A 24,045-nucleotide genomic window follows, 5' to 3' on the forward strand; every position below is an offset into this window, starting at 1 on the left:
AATGGTTCTGAGCACTATGGGACTTAACGTCTGAGCTGATCAGTCCCCTAGAACTTAGAACTACTTAAACCCAACTAACCTAAGATCATCACACACATCCATGCCCAAGGCAGGATTCGAACCTGCGACCGTAGCGGTCGCGCAGTTCCAGACTGAAGCACCTAGAACCGCTCGGCCACACCGACCGGCACGATTGCGGGTACAAAGTCTGTTGATGCCCGCCGTGAGGCCATAATCACGTCGGAAGCCTTTTTACATGAATCACCTGAGTGCAAATGACCATTAGGCCAGTGCACTGCCCTTTTATAACTTTTGCACGCGATACTTTCGCCATATGTATATGTGCATATGGCATATTCTGACTTTTGTCTGCTCAGTGTCTAATATAGGTACCAGTAAGTTTCTTAACTAAATGTGCGACAAGTGCCCTTGAAACTTATTTGGTTCCGTGGCGTACAACGCGTTTATTGTAACACCTGCCATTAGAATTCGTTGGGAATTTGTATGAGAATTTCACTCTCTGTAATAGGAAAGGAAGGTTAATAATCGGAAAGACTTCTGTTTTCGTCTTCGTCAGGCTGGAAAGGAATTGCATTTGGTGTCTCTTGGGTAAAATATTCCGGAGGTAAAATAGTCCCCCATTCGAATCTCCGGGCGGGGACTACTCAAGAGGACGTCGTTATCAGGAGAAAGAAAACTGGCATTCTACGGATCGGAGCGTGGAATGTCAGATCCCTTAATCGGGCAGGTAGGTTAGAAAATTTAAAAAGGGAAATGGATAGGTTAAAGTTAGATGTAGTGGGAACTAGTGAAGTTCGGTGGCAGGAGGAACAAGACTTTTGGTCAGGTGATTACAGGGTTACAAATACAAAATCAAATAGGGGTAATGCAGGAGTAGGTTTAATAATGAATAAAAAATAGGAGTGCGGGTAAGCTACTACAAACAGCATAGTGAACGCATTATTGTGGCCAAGATAGACACAAAGCCCATGCCTACTACAGTAGTACAAGTTTATATGCCAACTAGCTCTGCAGATGATGAAGAAATAGATGAAATGTATGACTAGATAAAAGAAATTATTCAGGTAGTGAAGGGAGACGAAAATTTAATAGTCATGGGTGACTGGAATTCGTCAGTAGGAAAAGGGAGAGAAGGAAACATAGTAGGTGAATATGGATTGGGGCTAAGAAATGAAAGAGGAAGCCGCCTGATAGAATTTTGCACAGAGCACAACTTAATCATAGCTAACACTTGGTTCAAGAATCATAAAAGAAGGTTGTATACCTGGAAGAATCCTGGAGATACTAAAAGGTATCAGATAGATTATATAATGGTAAGACAGAGATTTAGGAACCAGGTTTTAAATTGTAAGACATTTCCAGGGGCAGATGCGGATTCTGACCACAATCTATTGGTTATGAACTGCAGATTGAAACTGAAGAAACTGCAAAAAGGTGGGAATCTAAGGAGATGGGACCTGGATAAACTGAAAGAACCAGAGGTTGTAGAGAGTTTCAGGGAGAGCGTAAGGGAACAATTGACAGGAATGGGGGAAAGAAATACAGTAGAAGAAGAATGGGTAGCTATGACAGATGAAGTAGTGAAGGCAGCAGACGATCAAGTAGGTAAAAAGGCGAGGGCTAATAGAAATCCTTGGGTAACAGAAGAAATATTGAATTTAATTGATGAAAGGAGAAAATATAAAAATGCAGTAAATGAAGCAGGCAAAATGGAATACAAACGTCTCAAAAATGAGATCGACAGGAAGTGCAAAATGGCTAAGCAGGGATGGCTAGAGGACAAATGTAAGGATGTAGAGGCTTGTCTCACTAGGGGTAAGATAGATACTGCCTACAGGAAAATTAAAGAGACCTTTGGAGAGAAGAGAACCACTTGTATGAATATCAAGAGCTCAGATGGCAACCCAGTTCTAAGCAAAGAAGGGAAAGCAGAAAGGTGGAAGGAGTATATAGAGGGTTTATACAAGGACGATGTACTTGAGGACAATATTATGGAAATGGAAGAGGATGTAGATGAAGACGAAATGGGAGGTACGATACTGCGTGAAGAGTTTGACAGAGCACTGAAAGACCTGAGTCGAAACAAGGCCCCGGGAGTAGACAACATTCCATTAGAACTACTGATGGCCTTGGGAGAGCCAGTCCTGACAAAACTCTACCATCTGGTGAGCAAGATGTATGAGACAGGCGAAATACCCTCAGACTTCAAGAAGAATATAATAATTCAAATTCCAAAGAAAGCAGGTGTTGACAGATGTGAAAATTACCGAACTATCAGTTTAATAAGTCACAGCTGCAAAATACTAACGCGAATTCTTTACAGACGAATGGAAAAACTGGTAGAAGCGGACCTCGGGGAAGATCAGTTAGGATTCCATAGAAATATTGGAACATGTGAGGCAATACTAACCTTACGACTTATCTTAGAAGAAAGATTAAGAAAAGGCAAACCCACGTTTCTAGCATTTGTAGACTTAGAGAAAGCTTTTCACAATGTTAACTGGAATACTCTCTTTCAAATTCTGAAGGTGGCAGGTATAAAATACAGGGAGCGAAAGGCTATTTACAATTTGTACAGAAACCAGATGGCAATTATAAGAGTCGAGGGGCATGAAAGGGAAGCAGTGGTTGGGAAAGGAGTGAGACAGGGTGGTAGCCTCTCCCCGATGTTATTCAATCTGTATATTGAGCAAGCACTAAAGGAAACAAAAGAAAAATTCGGAGTAGGTATTAAAATACATGGAGAAGAAGTAAAAACTTTGAGGTTCGCCGATGACATTGTAATTCTGTCAGAGACAGCAAAGGACTTGGAAGAGCAGTTGAACGGAATGGACAGTGTCTTGAAAGGAGGATATAAGATAAACATCAACAAAAGCAAAACGAGGATAATGGAATGTAGTCAAATTAAATCGGGTGATGCTGAGGGAATTAGATTAGGAAATGAGACACTTAAAGTGGTAAAGGAGTTTTGCTATTTAGGGAGTAAAATAACTGATGATGGTCGAAGTAGAGAGGATATAAAATGTAGACTGGCAATGGCAAGGAAATCGTTTCTGAAGAAGAGAAATTTGTTAACATCGAGTATATATTTGTCAGGAAGTCGTTTCTGAAAGTATTTGTATGGAGTGTAGCCATGTATGGAAGTGAGACATGGACGATAACTAGTTTGGACAAGAAGAGAATAGAAGCTTTCGAAATGTGGTGCTACAGAAGAATGCTGAAGATAAGGTGGGTAGATCACGTAACTAATGAGGTGGTATTGAATAGGATTGGGGCGAAGAGAAGTTTGTGGCACAACTTGACTAGAAGAAGGGGTCGGTTGGTAGGACATGTTTTGAAGCATCAAGGGATCACAAATCTAGCATTGGATGGCAGCATGGTGGGTAAAAATCGTAGAGGGAGACCAAGAGATGAATACACTAAGCAGATTCAGAAGGATGTAGGTTGCAGTAAGTACTGGGAGATGAAGAAGCTTGCACAGGATAGAGTAGCATGGAGAGCTGCATCAAACCAGTCTCAGGACTGAAGACCACAACAACAGCAACTATTTTCCTCACTCTTGACTAAACAGACCGATGGTTAACCTTCCAGCTCCTCTTTATATCGTCTCTACGTTATCCGTTAATCAACAGTAGCCCATCACAAACAGTATTGTAAGGTACTTCAAAATGTTATTGGTCACTTTTTAAGGATGAGTCTGGTTAGCAGCACAAGATCGACGATATAGTCAGTTCTCAGTAAAAATATTTCTGTTACTGATAAATCAGATATATGTACAGTATTTATCAATCATTTTCTCAGCACTTTTGGTGAATTAAATAAAAAATTTTTTCTACACGTAACCATATGACTTTCTTGGCAAATGCCTTTTCGAGATTGATGTCTGAAATAATCCTCTATGATGTAGACAGGAGGGTGATTGATTCAATAATTAAATCACTGAAGACTAAGGACTCTCATGGTTATGATGGAGTGTCTAGCAGAATATTAAAGTACTGTGTTGCACATGTTAGCCCTGTATTCAGCCATGTTTGTAATTTTTCTTTTAGGAATGGTCAGTTCCCTGAACGATGAAAGTACTCATTAGTAAAGCTGCTTTGTAAAAGGGGAGGAAGAGAGAATGTATACAATTTTGGACCTATTTCTATGCCATCAGTGATTGCAAAAGGTATTGAAAAGGCTGTTTGTGTAAAGGTAATTGATCATTTTATATCACACTATTTGCTACCAAATGTACAGTTCTGCTTTAGAAGCCGTCTAACAACCGAAAATGCTATTTTCTGTTTTCTATGTGAGGTACTGGATGGGCTAAACAAAAGATTTCGATCGCTTGGCATGTTTTTTGATTTAACTAAGGCATTAGATTTTGTTCATCACAAAATATTGCTCCAGAAATTGGACCATTACGGAATATGGGGAGTAGCTCACAATTGGTTCACCTGTTACTTTAGCAACAAGCAGCAAGAGGTCATCATTCACAATGCTGATAACAGCTGTGATGTGGGGGGTCTGAGTGTCAAGTTGGCGTGCCACAGGGGTCAGTGTTATGGCCACTCCTGTTCCTTATTTATGGATTTGATATGCCCTCTAGTGTTATGGGTAACCCTAAGATATTTGTTTGCTGATTACACTAGCGTGGTAGCAAAGGATGTTGTGTGCAACATTGGCTCGCTTTCAATTAGTCCAGTACATGACCTAAGTTCATGGCTTGTAGGAAATAAACTAACACTAAACCACAGTAAGACCCAGTTTTTACAGTTTCTAACACACAATTTAACAAAACCTGATATTATAATTTCACAGAATGGGCATATGATTAGTGAAACTGAACAGTTCAAATTTCTAGGTGTTGAGATATAGTAATGTGTCGTGGAAATCCCACGTTCAGGATCTTGTTCAAAGACTTAATACTTCCATTTTCGCTATTCGAATGGTGTGAACGGCGTGGGATGCTATTCTGTCATTCTGCACAACGGATTAATCTGAGATGTCCTACAAGATGCAATTTCCACCCCCACACTACTACAGAAGTTAGACAGACGCTCCTAACGCTCTAAAGAGAAATGCCTAAAAAACTTTCAGCAATAAATATCTTCTGGAGTCGTCCGCTGTAAGGAAATGACACAAAAATTCACAAAATTTCTTACGTAACTGGTGGGATACTTGGGTACTGGAGTAGTGCTAGTCAGTGTAAGAAAAACATGAAACTAACGAAAATTATTATTTACTTAGCAAAAATGCTGAGAAATCACAATGGCACTTTTAGTTATGAATTGAACAAGTTATTTCCGGGGTTCTTTCAGAATGTGAAGTTACCTCTTAAGGAACGGATTCGCTAATGAAATTGCTATACAAAGTTTAAGATGGTTATTGACTTGGCAGAGTGGCTGAGAGCCGTCCCTACTCAACTTGAGTAATTATCCATTAGAATGTTGCTAGGTACGGTCGAGGCTGTCATGTGTGCAATGCAGTGAAGTGTACTGTTGTGGAGGAAATATGGGGCTCGCAAGAGCCGTAGCGCACAATACCGTAAGCTGCGATAACTGCTGTCTGTGCCACTCACTGCTGACAAATAAGATAACTCTCGTTCTATTTGGATTGACCTTCGCCAATCAATCTCTCCCTACACCTTCATGAAGTCAAGCACTCCTGTTCGCCCCTAGTCTAACTATTGGCGTGGTACACCGGTCAGATAACCAGTCCACCGCGATGCAACTCAAAAATTCGCTTCAGGCGTTTAACTATAACTCTGTCCATTCACACCACACTAAAAGTGTGGTGGCCAACACTGTGAACAACACTTAATCACAAGGACTCAATACAGAGTCACACTCCCATTCGCTCTCGACAGAGGTGCTCTCCCAGTGAAGTACTGAGGAGAGACTTGTTCGTCGCTCTTTGAGTACACGTACGAGCGCACACGCTCTCGTTATGTGTTCTCACTCAAAGAGCGACAACAGAACGGCCCCTCTCCATGCCAGACACGAAGGGGTATATCTTTCGGTATCTTCCATTACTCCTTCAGCTCAAGGTGTCAGGAGTATCATCTGCCAATCAGCATTGTACTTCTACAATGGGAGAATGACGTTTCGTTTAAAGCGACCAATCCAGAAATCTGTAGCATCGGCGTTTGGCGTTTGCTGTCTTCCTGTGAAAATCTCTGAAACTGTGTGCTATGTTGCAAAGAATGCGTAGGCTGGGCGCTCCCACACAATGTAGCGGAATTTGCTTTTAAGCCGAACACGGGGTCGTTCTTCCTTTTACTCGGTCAAATGCTGTCCGCTCCATGGGCGGTCACCTCGGCGTTTCACGTTGACTCGTCCTCCGAAGGGACCCTGGCGTGCAGTTTGCGTCTCCAGAACTAAAAGCCTCTGTGACCATCGTATCTGGAATGTGTGTGGACATGCCAGCCTCGAGTATTTCAATCTCGGAGCGCATTTGCGATTTACTATTTATTTGCATATCGTTTACATGAATTCATACAGCATTGACTTTATCTTATTGAGTTTGGGGTCGAATGAAGCGTCTTGATGTGCAGAGTATGATTGTGAGGGCGGAATATGTAAGCAATGAAGGTCAGGAGACCACGGCGTCTTAACACGGTATCAGACTGAGTGATCGTTCTACTCAAAAATTAGTCTTAATTGTAAATTTGCTTAGTTTCATTCGCTTATATCGTATAGTATTATATATTGGGGTAACTCTTCCCATTCTAAACTGATATTTTTGGCTCAGAAACGGGCGGTTCGGGCAATAAATGGTGTAAGTTCACAAACCTCTTGTTGACCCCTGTTCACGAGTCTGGGTATTTTGACATTGGCCTCTCAATATATATATTCCTTACTGTCATTTCTTGTTAACAATATTAGCTTATTCCCAAGAATAACCAGGTTTCACTCGGTTAAAACTTGGCAGAAATCAAACCTGCATTTGGAATGGACTTCCCTAACTCTTGTACAAAAAGGTGTGCAGTATACTGCTGCATCCATTTTCAATAAGCTACCGCTAGAATTCGAAAATCTTAGCAGTAATCCACGCGCTTTCAAATCTAAACTGAAGAATTTCCTCATGGCTCACTCCTTCTATTCTGTCTACGAGTTCATTGAAAAATTAAGCTGATTCTTATTGTATTGTTGACTGTGTTTACTTAAGCTTATTGACTGACTTTCTTCGGGTCCATAAACATTTATTTTTAACTGTTATTGCTTTTATGTTGCAATTTCATGTACTGACACGTTCCATGACCTTGGAGATTTGCTCCTCAATTTGGTCCTACGGAACTTGACGTGTAAATAAATCAATAAATAAATAAATAAAACATGGCAAAGATCCCAGACGGACTAAAAGTACTCAACTACTGTTCGAACCGGTGTTTTTTAAGTGATTTCTTTCACGTATGAATTATATTTCCTTAGGGTTATTCCAGTAAATCGACTGCCTACCTTACATCACGCGGACCATCTGTCGCGACTTCCCACGCTGCTAGAGGACCAGAAAGGAGTGTGCGTACAGAACAGCCTGTACTACGCCCGGCTGTTTCTGCCGGTTCAGAGTGGCACTAAATCAGCCAGCGGCCATTTCACGACACCGTGGTAGGCGAGAGGCGTTGGATCACCGCGCACCGCAGATGCTTACAATGTCGCCACGATAGCGTGTTTGTACCTCTGTCGCTGTAATTTACCGCCCAGATGTATTGTCCCTGTGTTTCGTACCTCATTCCCAGTCAGACGAGGCCGCACATGCCACGCTTGTGGGCATCTGTGTGCGTGCGCTACAATATGGACACTGCTAAATGATTCATGTGACCCATTGGCTTTTGCCGACGTTCGTCTAGAGGCTGCAGCGGTATGTGTTTGGCTTCTCCACGGCTATTTCTGACACATATCAGTACGTAGCACGTACCTGAATACGGTTTCTCAACTTACCTGTCCATAACTGTAGCATTTTGTACGTTGTTTTAACTCTCACACTTAGTTTCGTGGCGTCAGAGGAAATTCTGAGAAATGGTGTAAGTCACATACAGTATCTCCAACATAAAACAAAGGTTGCAAATGGAAAAAAAGTTCTATAGCCATTTTCTTCCGAGTGGGAAATAACTGCAATTGATATCTCACAAGGGCTGGCCGGAGTGCCCGAGCGGTTCTAGGCGCTACAGTCTGGAACCGCGTGACCGCTACGGTCGCAGGTTCTAATCCTGCCTCGGGCATGGATGTGTGTGATGTTCTTAGGTTAGCTAGGTTTAAGTAGTTCAAAGTTCTAGGGGACTGATGACCTCAGAAGTTAAGTCCCATAGTGCTCAGAGCCATTTGAACAACTTTTGATATCTCAGAAGGGACATTTCGTGGTAACTCTTTAAACCAGGCTAAAGGTTTCCGAGTTCAAAAACGTGTTATAACAATCAATTGTGGCGTAACTTACGAATTGCCTGCAGAAGCCTGAGCAAGAAGTGTACTACTGATAGAATCTAAGTACATTTATTCCTTGTGTTTCACATTAATTTGTGATATATTAGCATTTGTTAATCTTTGCAGATTCGGGACAAGACATGATAAACATCTTCAAAATTGTGTCTGGTGCCTTTGACAACAGTATGAATATAATGAAGACAAACAGGGCTAAAATAATGGTGCTAGACAAATCATGAAGACAAGTAAGGGCAAACAGTAAGATATGAAATATAATACTAATGCAAGTGAGTGAATTTTGCTGCTTGGGAAGTGCAAAATATAATGGCTATTGAGAGAAGAATATCAGTGACCAAACAATCCTTCATCAATAAGAGTGATTTTTTAACAACCAAACACCTCAATACAGAAACAAGAAAGAAATTCATCGATAGATACATTTGTAGAATTTAAAGGCAAAGTTATGAAGGGTGGACTGTGGGCAAATAGGTAATGGAAAAATGGAACGAGTATGTGTATGTGTCGAGAAGAGCCCTAAAAGACCCTGGACTGAAAGAAACACTAATAAGGAAATTAGATTAGATGGGTAGATCACGTAACTAATGAGGTGGTATTGAATAGAATTGAGGAGAAGAGAAATTTGTAGCACAACTTGATTAGAAGAAGGGATCGGTTGGTAGGGCATGTTATGAGGCATCAAGGGGTCACCAATTTAGTATTCGAGGGCAACGCGGAGGGTAAAAATCGTAGAGGGAGACCAAGAAATGAATACACTAAGCAGATTCAGAAGGATGTTGGCTGTAGTGGGTACTGGGAGATGAAGAAGCTTGCACGGGATAGAGTAGCATGGAGAGCTGGATCAAACCAGTCACCGTACTGAAGACCACAACAACAACAAAAGAGAGATTAAAGAAAAGAAGACACCGATTAACATTATTCAGAAAAACTAAATTGATTCTGTACCTAATTCGACATACGATACTCACCAGAGAATGAACGAGAAGGAAGAATGCTGGAAAAAACCAAGAGGCAAGCACAGGACAACGTATAAGAAACTTCTTTCTATCAGTTGAATGAACTGCGCCTAGTACAACCGAATGATAATGGTGGAGAGACGGATGGCTACACTAACAAATCGTTCGCTATAGTGTCTGATGATGACTATGGATCAAAATTTGCCGGAAACACTCCCTACCACTCCCTCCCACATTCTCTGTCTTTTAAAGTGTTCAGTTTATGGAATCGGTAGCATGTGTAAAAGCAAAAGGTGTTAAAGACACCTTCGTCGAGAAAGATGTATACTCTTGAGATACACTAGTTGCCAGAAATAACCATAAAATGCTTTGCTACTGATGTAGTAGAACTTAGAAAAAAAGCTAAAGGGTTTATTAGTGACCAAGTGGTCTTGCTCCCTCGACGAATTTCTTAGCAGAAAACCGCGAGGTCTATGGCACCTTGCCACGGCCAGCGCGGCTGCCCCCGTTGGAGGTTCGAGTCCTCCCTCGGGTATCGGTGTGTGTTTTGTCCATATCGTAACTTAGTTTAAGTCAGATTAAGTAGTGTGTAAGCCTAGGGACCGATGATCTCTGCAGTTTGGTCCCACAGGAGCTTACCACCACCTTAGCAGAAACGCCTGCTGTATACATTATGGACAATATGTTTATAGCATAGCGTCAGTTCTCCTGTAGTAAGAGACACTGCACGTCTTCAGCGCACTAATGCGATCTGTGTACTCAAACACTGTAGAAGTGCTTTCTCCCATAGTCACAGATTAACCACGATTCCTTCTGTGATTTTCTCCCCGCCTCTTTCCGTTTCGCTCCCGTTGCTAATTACCTCAATGACAACGAAATACTGAACCGATCGCTAGCTGTGGCCGTGACATCAGGCCGTTGCCTTGCCAGGAAACCAGCTCTGTGTCCCGTCGCACCTGCTTCTGTTCCGACTCTGGTCTTCGGACACAGCGATTTCTCCTCTTTACGGCTCGTTCCCGCAGTTCATCACTGCAGCCGCCTATCTCTCCTTCAGCCGACACGCTTTAGGTGGTCTGATCTTCCGTGTTTCCCAGCTCACCATGTGGTCCTCACCGAGATGCAGTGACAAGAATTTTGACCACCTCATTTCTCTTCTTCCTCCTTTTCTTTTTTCCTTCAGAGTCGGGATATTCAAGTTTCCTGTTTAATATTGATCAGAATCCCATATTTTCCGAACGAAGAACATATTTACCGCCGTTCTGTTACTAAAATAAAATGCTTACGATCCACAAGTGTCACATTTTCATCTTCAAACAAAATGTCATCCTCGAATGCGAACCGCGTATTTAATTTTGTTTCGGGGCAAAATGGACAGTCGCACGGTAGTATCAAACTTGTAACGTTCGTAAAATAGTCTGCTTCCGCGACAAATCGAGTCTATCAGGAATTTCTCTGTTCTCCATACATAAATAAGGCCCTTTTTGTCTATTTAACAAAAGCAGGTTGCTCCAAAAGTAATGCATCTAGTGGAGGAACAAGAAACATATATCAGAAAAAATATCCTACGAGGTGCAGTTTGTATTAATTAATTCTAAAAACAATATTTCTCTAGTACCAGCCACTAAAATTGTAATACAACTCCCACTTATCAGGGACGTTCCAAGATGCTACTCCAGGCGGGTGTAAAATGAATGTGAGCAACGGAAAACACTGAACGCGAAAATGAAGATTTGGCCCTGTTTGACTACCCCCTGAAGCAGATCTTTGGATCTCTTAATGGTGATATTATCTCCTCCTCCTTGCTCTTTAATATATAAATTACAACATAAACACAAATGAATGTTGAAGAGAACTAGTAACTACTAAATGATAAACGTTATTTCTGCTTATACATTTATTGTAGATTAAAACCCCTTTATACAATTACAAATGTTTATATATCAATGTGCAATGGACATAAAGACACAAATGGAGTTCCTAACTAATATGATTGATCAATTGCCCAAATCTACGCGATGTAATATAAATAACGCGAGATGACTGACGTCACCTAAGTACCAAACACTAGAAGTCACTACTTTCAAAGATGATCTGCAGTGGTGTGCAACCTCAGTGAAAATAAAATTTACGTGATCACAGCTGTTTAGCTTTATAGCCCTAATAAGCCGAATCGATTAGCAGTATCACCTCATGTACTGCGTCCGGTGCGTCGGAGTGATGGTTCTCGTACACGTCTGCGACGATGGAAGAACTCCAGCCACAAAATAAACTCTTTCAAACACTAGGACGGCAGAAGGCGGTCCTCTGACTATTATAACGTAATACTGCCTTCAGCTCTCTGTGTTCTACAGACAGGAAACGCGAACTCCCAGCCACAAGGACGGATTTCGGATAACGTCTCTACGTGAGTACAGACAGAACAAGTGTTCTCAATCACTGAACGACGACTCCCTACCCGGAGGTGAAGTTCTGAATTGTATAAGTTCGCAACAGTGCAGTGCCTAACCGTTCTAGCAATAAAATCTCCTGAGAGCAAAGACAGCAAGTCCGTCTGTACCAACAGAAGCTGATATTGAGCGACTGTCAAATCGCATTGTAATTCTGTCAGAGACAGCAAGTGACTTGGAAGAGCAGTTGAACAGAATGTACAGTGTCTTGAAAGGGGGTTACAAAACGAACATCAACAAACGCAATTCGAGGACATTGAAATATAGTAGAAATAAATCCGGTAATGTTGAGGAGATTAGATTAGGAAACGAAGCACTTAAAGTAGTAGATGAGTTCTGTTATTTGCTCAGTAAAATAGCTGATGATGGCCGAAGTAGAGAGGATATAAAATCTACATTGGCTATGACAAGAAAAATGTTGCTGAAGAAGAGAAATTCGTTAGTATCGAATATAGATGTAAGTTTTCGGAGATATTTTCTGAAGGCATTTGTATGAAGTGTAGCCATGCCTGGAACTGAAACGTGGGATATAAATAGTTTAGACAAAGAGAGAATAGGAGCTTTCGAATCATGGTGTTGCTTAAGAATGCTAAAGATTAGGTGGGTAGATCTCGTAACTAATGAGACGGTACTGAAGAGAATCTAGAAGAAAAGTAACTTGTGGCACAACCTGAATAGAAGGGGAGATGGATTGACAAAACCGTTCTGACATTCTGAGACATAAAGGGATCAGCAGTTTAGTACTGGAAGTAAGTGCGTGGGGGGCTGTGGGAGTTGTTGAGGGAGAGCAAGAGATGAATGCACTAAGCCGATTGAGGAAGATGTAAGTTGCAGTCGTTATTCGGAGATGAAGATTCTTGCAGAGTATAGAGTAGAATGATGAGCTGCTTAAAACCAGTCTTTCGATTGAAGACCACATGTGAAGAAAGAGCATAACAGTGTATCATACCTATTAACTTTGATGTCGAATTACGGCATCATATTTCTCGTCACATATGAAGTTTCAGTATTGGCATTTGACGCTCCCACCATATTTGAGATTTTTGTTTTTAACAGCACAGAAAAGCTGCGCACTATGTTACCCAAATGTCCCCCTGCTGAGCTTTGATGTGTCCTCGAGGGCACAAACTGTGGTGCCATGTTTTCTGCGGAAACATTTGCATACACCGTAACAGAGTAACTGTCCGGGGCGTAACTCAGCCAGATAAGGCGGTTGTCGCCGCAGAGTTGGCAGCCCTGGCGCACAGTGGCTGCCCCTCGCTCTCTCTACGGTCCGCTGCTCCCGGCAAGATGGACCCGGGCCGCAGCTACCACGTGAAATGTCGCCTTGCCACCCGTTCGTACTTTGCCTGACTAACCAGGCATTGTAATAAGTTATTCTGCACCTGGCAGCCATTTTTATTTTTCACACAGTGTTCCGCATTTTGTCATTGTCACTATTTTGAAAATTACGATTATTCCCGGTTTTACATTGTATTTAGTTTCCGTGAACCTACGCCAAATTTAATTATCGATCACCATTTGTGCTTAGCTGTCAATTAAATTTTGTTGAGTATTTCTTCTTCTAATTAATGTCTGAATGCCTTGTATCTATGTGATCCGTGGTCTCCCCCGTTCCTTCCTTTTGGTAGTATCTATTCCATGATCCATTGTGGGAATCTCTCTTATGACATCCTTCCCATATTTCCGTATGATATGAGTTGTTTCTCTTCCATAAAATCAGTAATCGTGTTTGTGACGTCCATTATCGCCTGACACTGTAAGGTACTGATAGTTGGGTACCGATAACCATTGCTTACAATTTCGATTTGCGCCAGAGCAATAGCTCTCTATTAATAACCGATATTTGTTGTTAACGTCATGATTTCACACCGGAAGTGGGGCTTTCCATTAGTGGCTCTGATGAAATTCTCAAGCACATTGAATTGTGTATGTCCTGGCATAAACCCCTTCTTTATTTAATAACACATCTGTTGACACCCGCCGGCCGAAGTGGCCGTGCGGTTAAAGGCGCTCCAGTCTGGAACCGCAAGACCGCTACGGTCGCAGGTTCGAATCCCGCCTCGGGCATGGATGTTTGTGATGTCCTTAGGTTAGTTAGGTTTAACTAGTTCTAAGTTCTAGGGGACTAATGACCTCAGCAGTTGAGTCCCATAGTGCTCAGAGCCATTTGAACCATTTTTGTTGACACCCAAGCAAATATGACACTTCCTGTGACTAAAAATAGTTTTCCACTTAACTGTAACAGAATTTTTTTTTACATTTAAACCTACATGATCGCTCTGCAATTCACAGTGTAGTGCCTGGCAGAGGATTCATCGAATCATCTTCAAGCTATTCCTCTATCGTTCCACTCTCGAACAGCGCACGGTAAGAAGGAGCAATTAACTCTTCCGTGCCAGCTCTGATTTCTCTAATTTTATTGTGATGATCATTTCTCGGAAAATATTTTGACACACTGAGGGCAAAGCTTGTGATTGAAATTTCATACGAAGATCCTGCCGAAACAAAAGTCGCCTTTACTTTAGTGATTGCCTCCCCTATTCGAGTATCATATCCGTGTCCGCCCGGTTAGTCGTGCGATGTAACACGCGGCTTTCTGCATTGGGAAGGAGCGCCTGGTCCCTGGCACGAATCTGCCCGGCGGACTTGTGTCGAGGTCCGGTGAGCCGGTTAGTCTGTGGATGGCTTTTAGGCTGTTTTCCATCTGCCTCGGCGAATACGGGCTGGTTCCCCCTATTCCGCATCAGCTACACTATGTCGGCGATTTCTGCACAAACAAGTTCTCCACGTACGCGTACACCGCCATTACTCTACCACGAAAACATAAGGGTTATACTCGTCTGGTGTGAGACGTTCCCTGGGGGGTTCCACCGGGGACGAACCGCACAATAACCCTGAAAGAGTGGTTCGGTGTGGGGCAGCGGATGGGTGAAGTGGACTGCGGTAGTCGTTCTGGGGTTGCGGACCACAGCGGCTGCAGCGAGGACGGAACCTCTCCGTCATTTCTAGGTCCCCGGTTCACATACAATACAATACAACACAATCATATCCGAGGCAATCTCCTGTTCCGCGATAGTACAAAACGAGCAACCCTTCTTTCAACTTTTTCTATGTCCTCCGTCAATCCTATCTTAGGTGGGTCTCACACCGCACGGTACAGTTCCAGAAGACGGTGGACAAGCGTAGTGTAAGCAGTCTGGCTGGTAGGTAGACCTGTTGCATTTTCTAAGTGGTCGGTCAATAAATCTCAGTCTCTGGTTTACTCTCTCCACAACGTTAAGCATGAATGGAACGATAGTGAAGCAACATTTAGGGTATGTGATACTTGCATTAGTGTGACCAATAAAAGTGGCATTTATTTAAAAAAAAACATAATCAGTGAAAAACTGGAGACGACTTACATGTGGGTACTATTAAGGGGCTCCGGAACGCCCTATACTTGCAATGTTAAAATAACGCTTGTAAATTACATCTTTCCTCACAAAGTATTTGAGGAAGGAAGTTGAACTTTTTACAGATTATTTATTGGAATATGGGCTACAACTTAACACAGGGATTTCACAAAATTTTAGTTCAGTTATTAAAGATGATTTGTTTCAATTGTAATGAAAATTCACAACATTTTTTGCAATTTTTTATTTATATATTCAAAAATATACAGTTTTTTGGAAAAAGGCTGTGTTAAATTATGCAGAAGGTACTGTGTAACATTTACAGAAAGTTTGAAACAAATATGTTTGGAAGATCCTTAGAAAACATGTAATTAGTATGAGAAAATAAAAGTTTTGGGAATCGAGCGACAAAGATTGGATTAACTTTTTAGTGCATTCCAGGTCCATAGGATGGATTATCTTCATCCTCTGCAAACTCCTCCTCCAGCTTTCCCTTGTTCCTCCTCCTGTTTACTCTTGCTTGTATTTCTAGACTCTTTACAGCCCTGTCTGCAGCCCGAAGGCGTTCCTTGTCTAAAGCAAGCATCGCTCGTTGTTGTGTTCGTAGATTTTGCTACCATTTTCTTCAGTTGCTGTTACTGCAACACTGTTCCAAAAGGTGGTCATGTATGAACACTTATCACATTTCAGTTGTATTTCACTAGCAAGTCCTGCGTGCTTTATTATGGAGAGTTCCAGACCAACTTCACTACAATGAATACATCTTACACACTTTGAAAAAATTCCTTTGAGAACCGACGTATCAAATATTTCATTCACATCCGATTCGCCCATAAAACATTCATAATTTTCACTCATTGAACCAAGCTTCTTCTGTGAAGTATTTTCTTTCCCACTTGACTGCTATGGGCAGGTGTACTTGAGAGGTTAGGTTCACTCACTAGGTTATCGTCTTTATTGTTTACAGTAATAACACATACCTTTGGCTTTCCAACGTTTCTGCTTTTCTTAAAAGCCTTCAGAGGATTTCTAATAACTTTACTTTTACTCATTATTATACTTCAACAAAACAGAGACTCAAGAAACAGAATTAATTACGAATATTTTCGAGATAACGAAAGAGTAAATAAACATGAAACAATCGACAATCACACCAGCGATATATGTAGAACCATCACAGGTTAGCCACAACACATACTTCATCTCACAACACTAAAATGTACCTGATGAACACGGGCGTTAATAATAACACCATTTGACAGCAGTTTAACGGCGCCACAGTGGGCCACGCCCATGTAGAACACATTTCTAAAAAAATTTAAAAATAGTTGTAGTCTTCGGAATTGAATAAATTATATATCTATTAAAAGGTAATAGTCTGCAGATTCAGAAAACGCAAAAAAGTAAAAATTGAAATTTTCATGATTTTGAGCCTTTCCGGAGCCCCTTAAATATTTTTCACTCCGTAATTCTGAGTACTCGTAATATGGTGTGACAAACGTCTCACAGAAACGCGAACTGTCGTGCATTGTATTCTGAAGTCTGATAATCCTTGAATCGTTGTCTTCCATTTTAAGTCTTCTAGCTGATAAAACTACTCTGTAAAATCCGACCGATAATTATTACGGGACATGTTTAATGGGAGGAGACAAGTCTAAGTACATTTATAGCTAATAAGCAAGCTTACACTTTTTATTGAACTGCACTTGCATTTTTTGACTTACAAAAAGTTTTGTCTTCATGTATATACATGGTGTTAGGAGTCTGAGTGCAGATATTTATAGTGACGATTGGGGCAACGTATTTAACAACATTACATCAGTATTTAATTCATCTTCAGACCTATAACAGTACTCAATAGTCATTTTGCATATAGCCTGTGATATATCAGTTAATATATATTTTTTAGTTTTTAAGGCCTTTTGTTGTTTATTTTCAGTACTTTAATACTTACTATTCAATTGTCCAGGTGTCCGATTCTTAATTTTTGCTTTTTTTTTGTACAAGAGAGCTAGAACTAAAATTCGTCGCTAGATATCAGCTCTCATAAAGAAACGGCGAACAAAAGAAAAGTGTCGTTGTCACCTTTTTCGAATACCCAAGAAGATTAATGTTGAAGCTATAATGTGAACTGCCGGCCGGTGTGGCCGACCGGTTCTAGGCGCTTCAGTCTGGAGCCGCGCGTCTGCTATGGTCGCAGGTTCGAATCCGGCCTCGGGCATGGATGTGTGTGATGTCCTTAGGTTAGGTAGGTTTAAGTAGTTCTAAGTTCTAGGGGACTGATGACCTCCGATGTTAAGTCCCATAGTGTTCAGAGCCATTTGAGCCATTTGAATCACCTTGTCAACGCTTCATACTGTGATGGCTGACTCACAGTTCAGTCACACTTTAAGGTTGGTTGGTTGGTTGTTTTGGGGAAGGAGACCAGACAGCGTGGTCATCGGTCTCATCGGATTAGGGAAGGATGGGGAAGGAAGTAGGCCGTGCCCTTTCAGAGGAACCGTCCCGGCATTTGCCTGAAACGATTTAGGGAAATCACGGAAAACCTAAATCAGGATGGCCGGACGCGGGATTGAACCGTCGTCCTCCCGAATGCGAGTCCAGTGTCTAACCACTGCGCCACCTCGCTCGGTACACTTTAAGGACATCCACTCCCTTGACAGTACTGTCGAGAACACAGTGAATATATAATGTGAACTAATTAGCCCTTCTATTAGCGTCATGTTCATACATACATATTACATAGTATTCAGTTGCAAGCTTCTGAAATACATTTCTTGTTTATTTTAATTCTGTCACTGTTCACAAGTACTGTTTTCGATTTTGCTGTTTATCTAGGAAACGTGACGTGACAGAGAAAAGCTGACATCTTCCAGGAACTCAACACCCCATAATTGAATAAATCTACCCATTTACAAAGCGTATGCAGAAAGATTAAATTTGTATACCAGTGTAGTTACAGCTATTACGAGTAATATGTTTTAGGTTGGTTAGTATGCATGGCATTAGTAAGCCATCAAAATTTGTTTTCGCATGGCAGCAGATGAGATACTGAAGCGTTAATGAATGTAGCAAACGCGAAGTCTACACTGATAGGCGTGGTCCAGTTTGCAGCTACGATCTGGCAGAATAAATCGGGTAGTAAATTGAGTGATGTGTTTGTGTGAAGGTTGACAAACAGACGAAAAAAAAAAATTAAACAATGAAGTTGGCACATACAGGCATTGACGTACCAATGATCACAATGCTTGGACCTTGACTCCTAAAATCCATAATACGAGGGGGTACCCAAGAAAAGGAATTATTTTTTATTAGCTATGTATTTTCAAATCGTTTGCAAAAAAAGCCTTATCTCCTTCAAAATACTCTCCATTCCAACTCTAGATGCGTACTACCGGTGCTTCCGCTGTTCGAAACATTGTTTGTAGTAGTCTTTAGAAATGGCCGACAGCTCCTAACTTTTTTTTTTTTTCCCTTGATTCTTCAAAGTTGTCAAATCGGTGTCCTTTCATTCCCCTTCTCGGAAATAAGAAAAAGTCGCTTGAAGCCAGTCAGGCGAGTAATGTGCGTGGGGCAGTGGAACCGTGTCATTTTTAGCCAGAAACCAACAAGGATAGACGGCTGTGTGTGCAAGTGCGTTGTCGTGGTGGAAGAAGCAGTCTTCGTTCTGCCACAAATTTGGTGAACCGAGCTCCAAGATGACCCACTAATCTCTGACAGTTAATCAATCGTCTTTGGGCGGTCTGTAAGGAACAAGCTCTCGAATTTTTTCAATATTTTCGTCTATACCGGCAGCTGATGGACGTTGAGAACGAGGTTTGTCACCAGTCGATATGTCGCTTTTTCTAAATCGAGCAAACCACTAGTGCATTTCAGTTTTTCTCATAGCGTCATTATGGAAGCTGTTTTCAACAATAAAACAGTCTGAGCAGCATTTTTACCGAGTAGAATACAAAGTTTCACAGTTGTTCGTTGTTCACTTAAACTCGCTACCATAAAAAACGAAACAAAAACAAAACAGCGCTAGCAAAAACAGTCACCGCAGATGAACAGAACAAGCCAGATCGACAAAACAGACGGCACTGAACCGACAATGAGTTGCTCTATACATGCGTAGCGGTAGACGTAAGTACAACACAAGCTCCGCCCACGGCAATGTTGTTTCGGAAATTTTTTTCTCTTTTCTTTCCGGTTACCCCCCTCGTACAAAATGAAACATTTGCTCATCTGGAATATTTCATGAGCTGTTGAACTGTTCTACGTATCGAACCTTAGTTTCAGTTAAAAGATAGCAGACAAGCGTGTGTTGGTAATATTGTAACCCACACTGCATCTTGTCCATTGGGTAAAGTGTAATTTCAACATTAACAAATGAGTTTCACACACAACACACTGTACAAGTGGATTGAATCTTTGCTTTGGTTATCTAGGCACTAGTCCCCCTTTCAGACGCTAGATAGTTATTTTTTGAAGATGACCCAGTAAGCCGAAACATAATTTGAAATAAACAAAAATCAATAAAACAAAAACTGTACTTGTTATTCAACTTTAAGCATTATGTTAATGTGCAGTGCAATTCCGTTTGCATGTATGAATATCTTTTCCCTCCCCGTGTGACACCAACCGGTGCAGAATATTTAATTACGTTTTGCCAAAGGCTAATTATTTAACCCTTTCGAAAGAGCGTATTAGGAAGGAAACTCAATACTGTTACTGTGCCAAATAAAATTTCTGGCTGTGACCTTTAGTTCCAGTTCTCTGTGAATAATGGTGTACGAACACTTTTTTCCATGACCGAATACCTCGAGCAAAGACCGACACACAAAGTTAGAGAGATTGGAGCTGACAGGCAGGGTTACCGATAAACGTTCTGCCCGTGGACCATCCGAGACTGGACCAGGAAAAGAGGGAAATTACGCGGGGACACGGCGGGTTTCGTAAAAGAGGAACCTGTGAAACCCAGCTCGCGCTATTCGTCCACGAGACTCAGTGGGCCATAGACACGGGTTCCCAGGTAGATGCCGTGTATCTTGACTTCCGCAAGGCGTTCGATACAGTTCCCCACAGTCATTTAATGAACAAAGTAAGAGCATATGGACTATCACACCAATTGTGTGATTGGATTGAAGAGTTCCTAGATAACAGAACTCAGTATGTCATTCTCAATGGAGAGAAGTCTTCCGAAGTAAGAGTGATTTCAGGTGTGCCGCAGGGGAGTGCCATAGGACCGTTGCTGTTCACAATATACATAAATGACCTTGTGGATGACATCGGAAGTTCACTGAGGCTTTTTGCGGATGATGCTGTGGTGTATCGAGAGGTTGTAACAATGGAAAATTGTACTGAAATGCAGGAGGATCTGCAGCGAATTGACGCATGGTGCAGGGAATGGCAATTGAATCTCAATGTAGACAAGTGTAATGTGCTGCGAATACATAGAAAGAAATATCCCTTATCATTTAGCTACAATATAGCAGACCAGCAACTGGAAGCAGTTAATTCCATAAATTATCTGGGAGTACGCATCAGGAGTGATTTAAAATGGAATGATCATATAAAGTTGATCGTCGGTAAAGCAGATGCCAGACTGAGATTCATTGGAAGAATCCTAAGGAAATGCAATCCGAAAACAAAGGAAGTAGGTTACAGTACGCTTGTTCGCCCATTGCTTGAATACTGCTCAGCAGTGGGATCCGTACCAGATAGGGTTGATAGAAGAGATAGAGAAGATCCAACGGAGAGCAGCGCGCTTCGTTACAGGATCATTTAGTAATCGCGAAAGCGTTACGGAGATGATAAACTCCAGTGGAAGACTCTGCAAGAGAGACGCTCAGTAGCTCGGTACGGGCTTTTGTTGGTTTCGAGAACATACCTTCACCGAGGAGTCAAGCAGTATATTGCTCCGTCCTACGTATATCTCGCGAAGAGACCATGAGGATAAAATTAGAGAGATTAGAGCCCACACAGAGGCATACCGACAATCTTTCTTTCCACTAACCATACGAGACTGGAATAGAAGGGAGAGCCGGTAGAGGTACTCAAGGTACCCTCCACCACACACCGTCAGGTGGCTTGCGGAGTATGGATGTAGATGTAGATACACCGTAACGTAGCTTGCGGCGTATATATGTAGGTGTTGGTGTAGTTGTACGGAAGTGTGTCGATTTTTCTTATGTCTTGCCTCTATTACTGGAGCGATCCCAGGATCCAGTAGAACGTAAGCGAGCGAATCGTCTGCGGGGGGCGGACTCAGACACTGTATGGCTGGCTGAGTGAGTGAGTGCGTGCGTGCGTGCGTGCGTGGCCGCTTCTGGAGGCGTGTCTCCCTGGCGGCCGGCGTCGCTGGAATCCAATCTCCGGCTGCGACGATTGAAAGCCGGCGCCTGTCTCCGGCGCGGCGCTGAGGCTCAAAAATAAGGACTTCATCCCGGCGCGCGCTCTGCCTCCCAGCCCCCCTGCCGCCCCCGCCTCCCAAACCTCCCACCCTTCGCCGCCGCCGCCGCCGCCGCCGCCGCTGCTGCTGCCACCGCCTCCGTGCTCCTCCGCGCCGCCGGGGGCCCGCCACTAATCTCCATACGCGCAGTTTGCAGTAAATCTGTTGTCCAATCCAATCTCGCGGCGCCGCCCGGCCGAATAAAGCTTTTAAAATGGAACCGTTCCTCACCGCCGCGCCGCGCCGCGCCTCTGGCCTCCGCGCGACTTCTGCTGCGGCCCGGCTCCTGCCCCCGCCACCCACCGCCCTCAAGATGTCCTGCCCCCAACCACACCCACCATCCCACTCTCCGCCAACTCCATCCAACCATCTGGGCACACACGACTTTGTTCCTCTTACTAATTCCGACACCTGTCTCATCTTTCTATTACTCCTCATTACAGGGCTACAGGTTAGGACCCAAGTGGTGGGTCGACCACAGCGTCCGATCCCACCCGTCGGCTTTGACCCGTGACGTAAGGCTGTTGTCGTGTCTGACGTCGCGACGGCGCGGAATTTAGTTTGTGAGAGTGGCGTGTTTGTTGGTGTCGTTTTGATGCTATCGGTGGTGCTCTCTGGTGGTGTATTAGGTGATGTTTTTGGTTTAGTTTGCGAGTGAGGCGTCGTGTGTGACTTTTGGTAAATTGCTTTTTTTATGTCTTTGGTAGGTATTGATATGACTGACAGGGTCAACAGTTTTTGCTTGTTGGCTATGATGGGGGACAGTGCGTTGTCTCTAATAAAATTTCTTCAACTATTCGGATTTTTGGATGAAGTCGTGAAGCGTTCAGTATGTCGTGAAGAAATGAGGCTTACTTAAAGTTCCGGCGTCTCGGACCAGGGACGTCTGTATGTGGAGATGTCGTAGGGATAACAGGTCAAGGGAAGAGTTCGATCCCAATGTGTGACTGTGAATGTTGGTATTAGTATCGGGAGATGTTTTTGAGCTATATAGGTCAAGGGAAGTGTCAGATTCCAGATGATATTGTGTTTAGTGGTATTTGGGGAGTTTTGTGATGTCGGTTTTTTCGTCTTTTTGCGTGGTTTTGTATGGGCGTGGGTGTCTAAATTTGTTTATATATAGTTTGTCCCCACCCAAAAAACCCCTATTTCCCGCGCTTGTCCCGTTATTGTCATTAGGCTTTTTGTGTAACGTGTGTGTGTTTGTTTTTCGATGTATTTTCGTCCTCATAATGTGTACGTAACGACTTTATATGCGCCATATTGGAATCGTGGTTTATGGTCGTTTCCGCCATATTTCTGACGTCATGGGTTAAAGCAGACGGGCGGGATAGGACGCTTCCGTATTTCCCAAGTGGTGGGGGAGATGTCAGCGGAGTAAGGACTCATCCCTCCCCCCTTCCCACCCCCCCCCCCCCCCCAAAACAGAGAACTGCAGTCACAGTATTTAAAATCACTGCTTCGATTTTAATCTCTTGCAGCAGTCATGTTTACGGTCTACATTACAACAATATAGATCCGTCTACTACACAGGGAACCAGGTAAAACAGTTGCCACATGAGGTAGCAATGGAGATACACGACAGTGTTGAAAAATATGTGTATTCTGCGAATTGCTGAGTAGGTCATTGAGGAAAATGTCAGCGACTGGCAAACATTTTGAAATCAGATATTAGATTGTTAGGCCCAAGAACAGATATAGACTCAGATCACAATTTAGTAACGATGAAGACCAGGCTGAAATTTAAGAGACTAGACAGGAAGACTTAATGTGCAAAGAAGTGAAAGTACCAACGAATGAAGAGAAATGGTTGAAGTTATATGAGGATAGAGGTGCAGTGATGAGGAACAGCTGAGTAGGCAGTTCAGTTGCAGAGTGGTGGAAATCACAAAAAAGAGCACAGAAGTTGGAAAGAAAAATTATAGGTACAAGAAGGGTAACTGCGAAGACTCTGTGGGTAATAGAAGAAAAACTTCAGTGCTCGACCAAAGAAGTAAGTATAAAAATGTGTAGGAAAATTTAGAAACAGAAATACAAGTCACTTAAGAACGAAATATATAGGAAGTGCAGGGAAGCTAAGACGAAATGGCTGCATGAAAAATGTAGAGAAAACAAAAAAAGAAATGAATGCCGCAAGGAGGGAATCTGCGAGTAGAAAAGTGAAACAACCTTTAGTAAAATTAAAAAAGCAAGGGCGATAGATTAAGAATGTAATGAGAATGTTAGTGTTAAGGGCAGAGGACAGAGAGGGTAGATGGAAAATGTACCCGGAAAGCCTCTGTGAGGGGGAAGACTTGTCTGATGAAGTGATAGAAGAAAAAACAGTAGTCGACTAGGAAGAGATTGGGCATCCAGTATTACAATCAGGAT

This window comes from Schistocerca piceifrons, chromosome 10, assembly GCF_021461385.2.
Source record: "Schistocerca piceifrons isolate TAMUIC-IGC-003096 chromosome 10, iqSchPice1.1, whole genome shotgun sequence".
Taxonomy (NCBI): Eukaryota; Metazoa; Arthropoda; class Insecta; order Orthoptera; family Acrididae; genus Schistocerca; species Schistocerca piceifrons.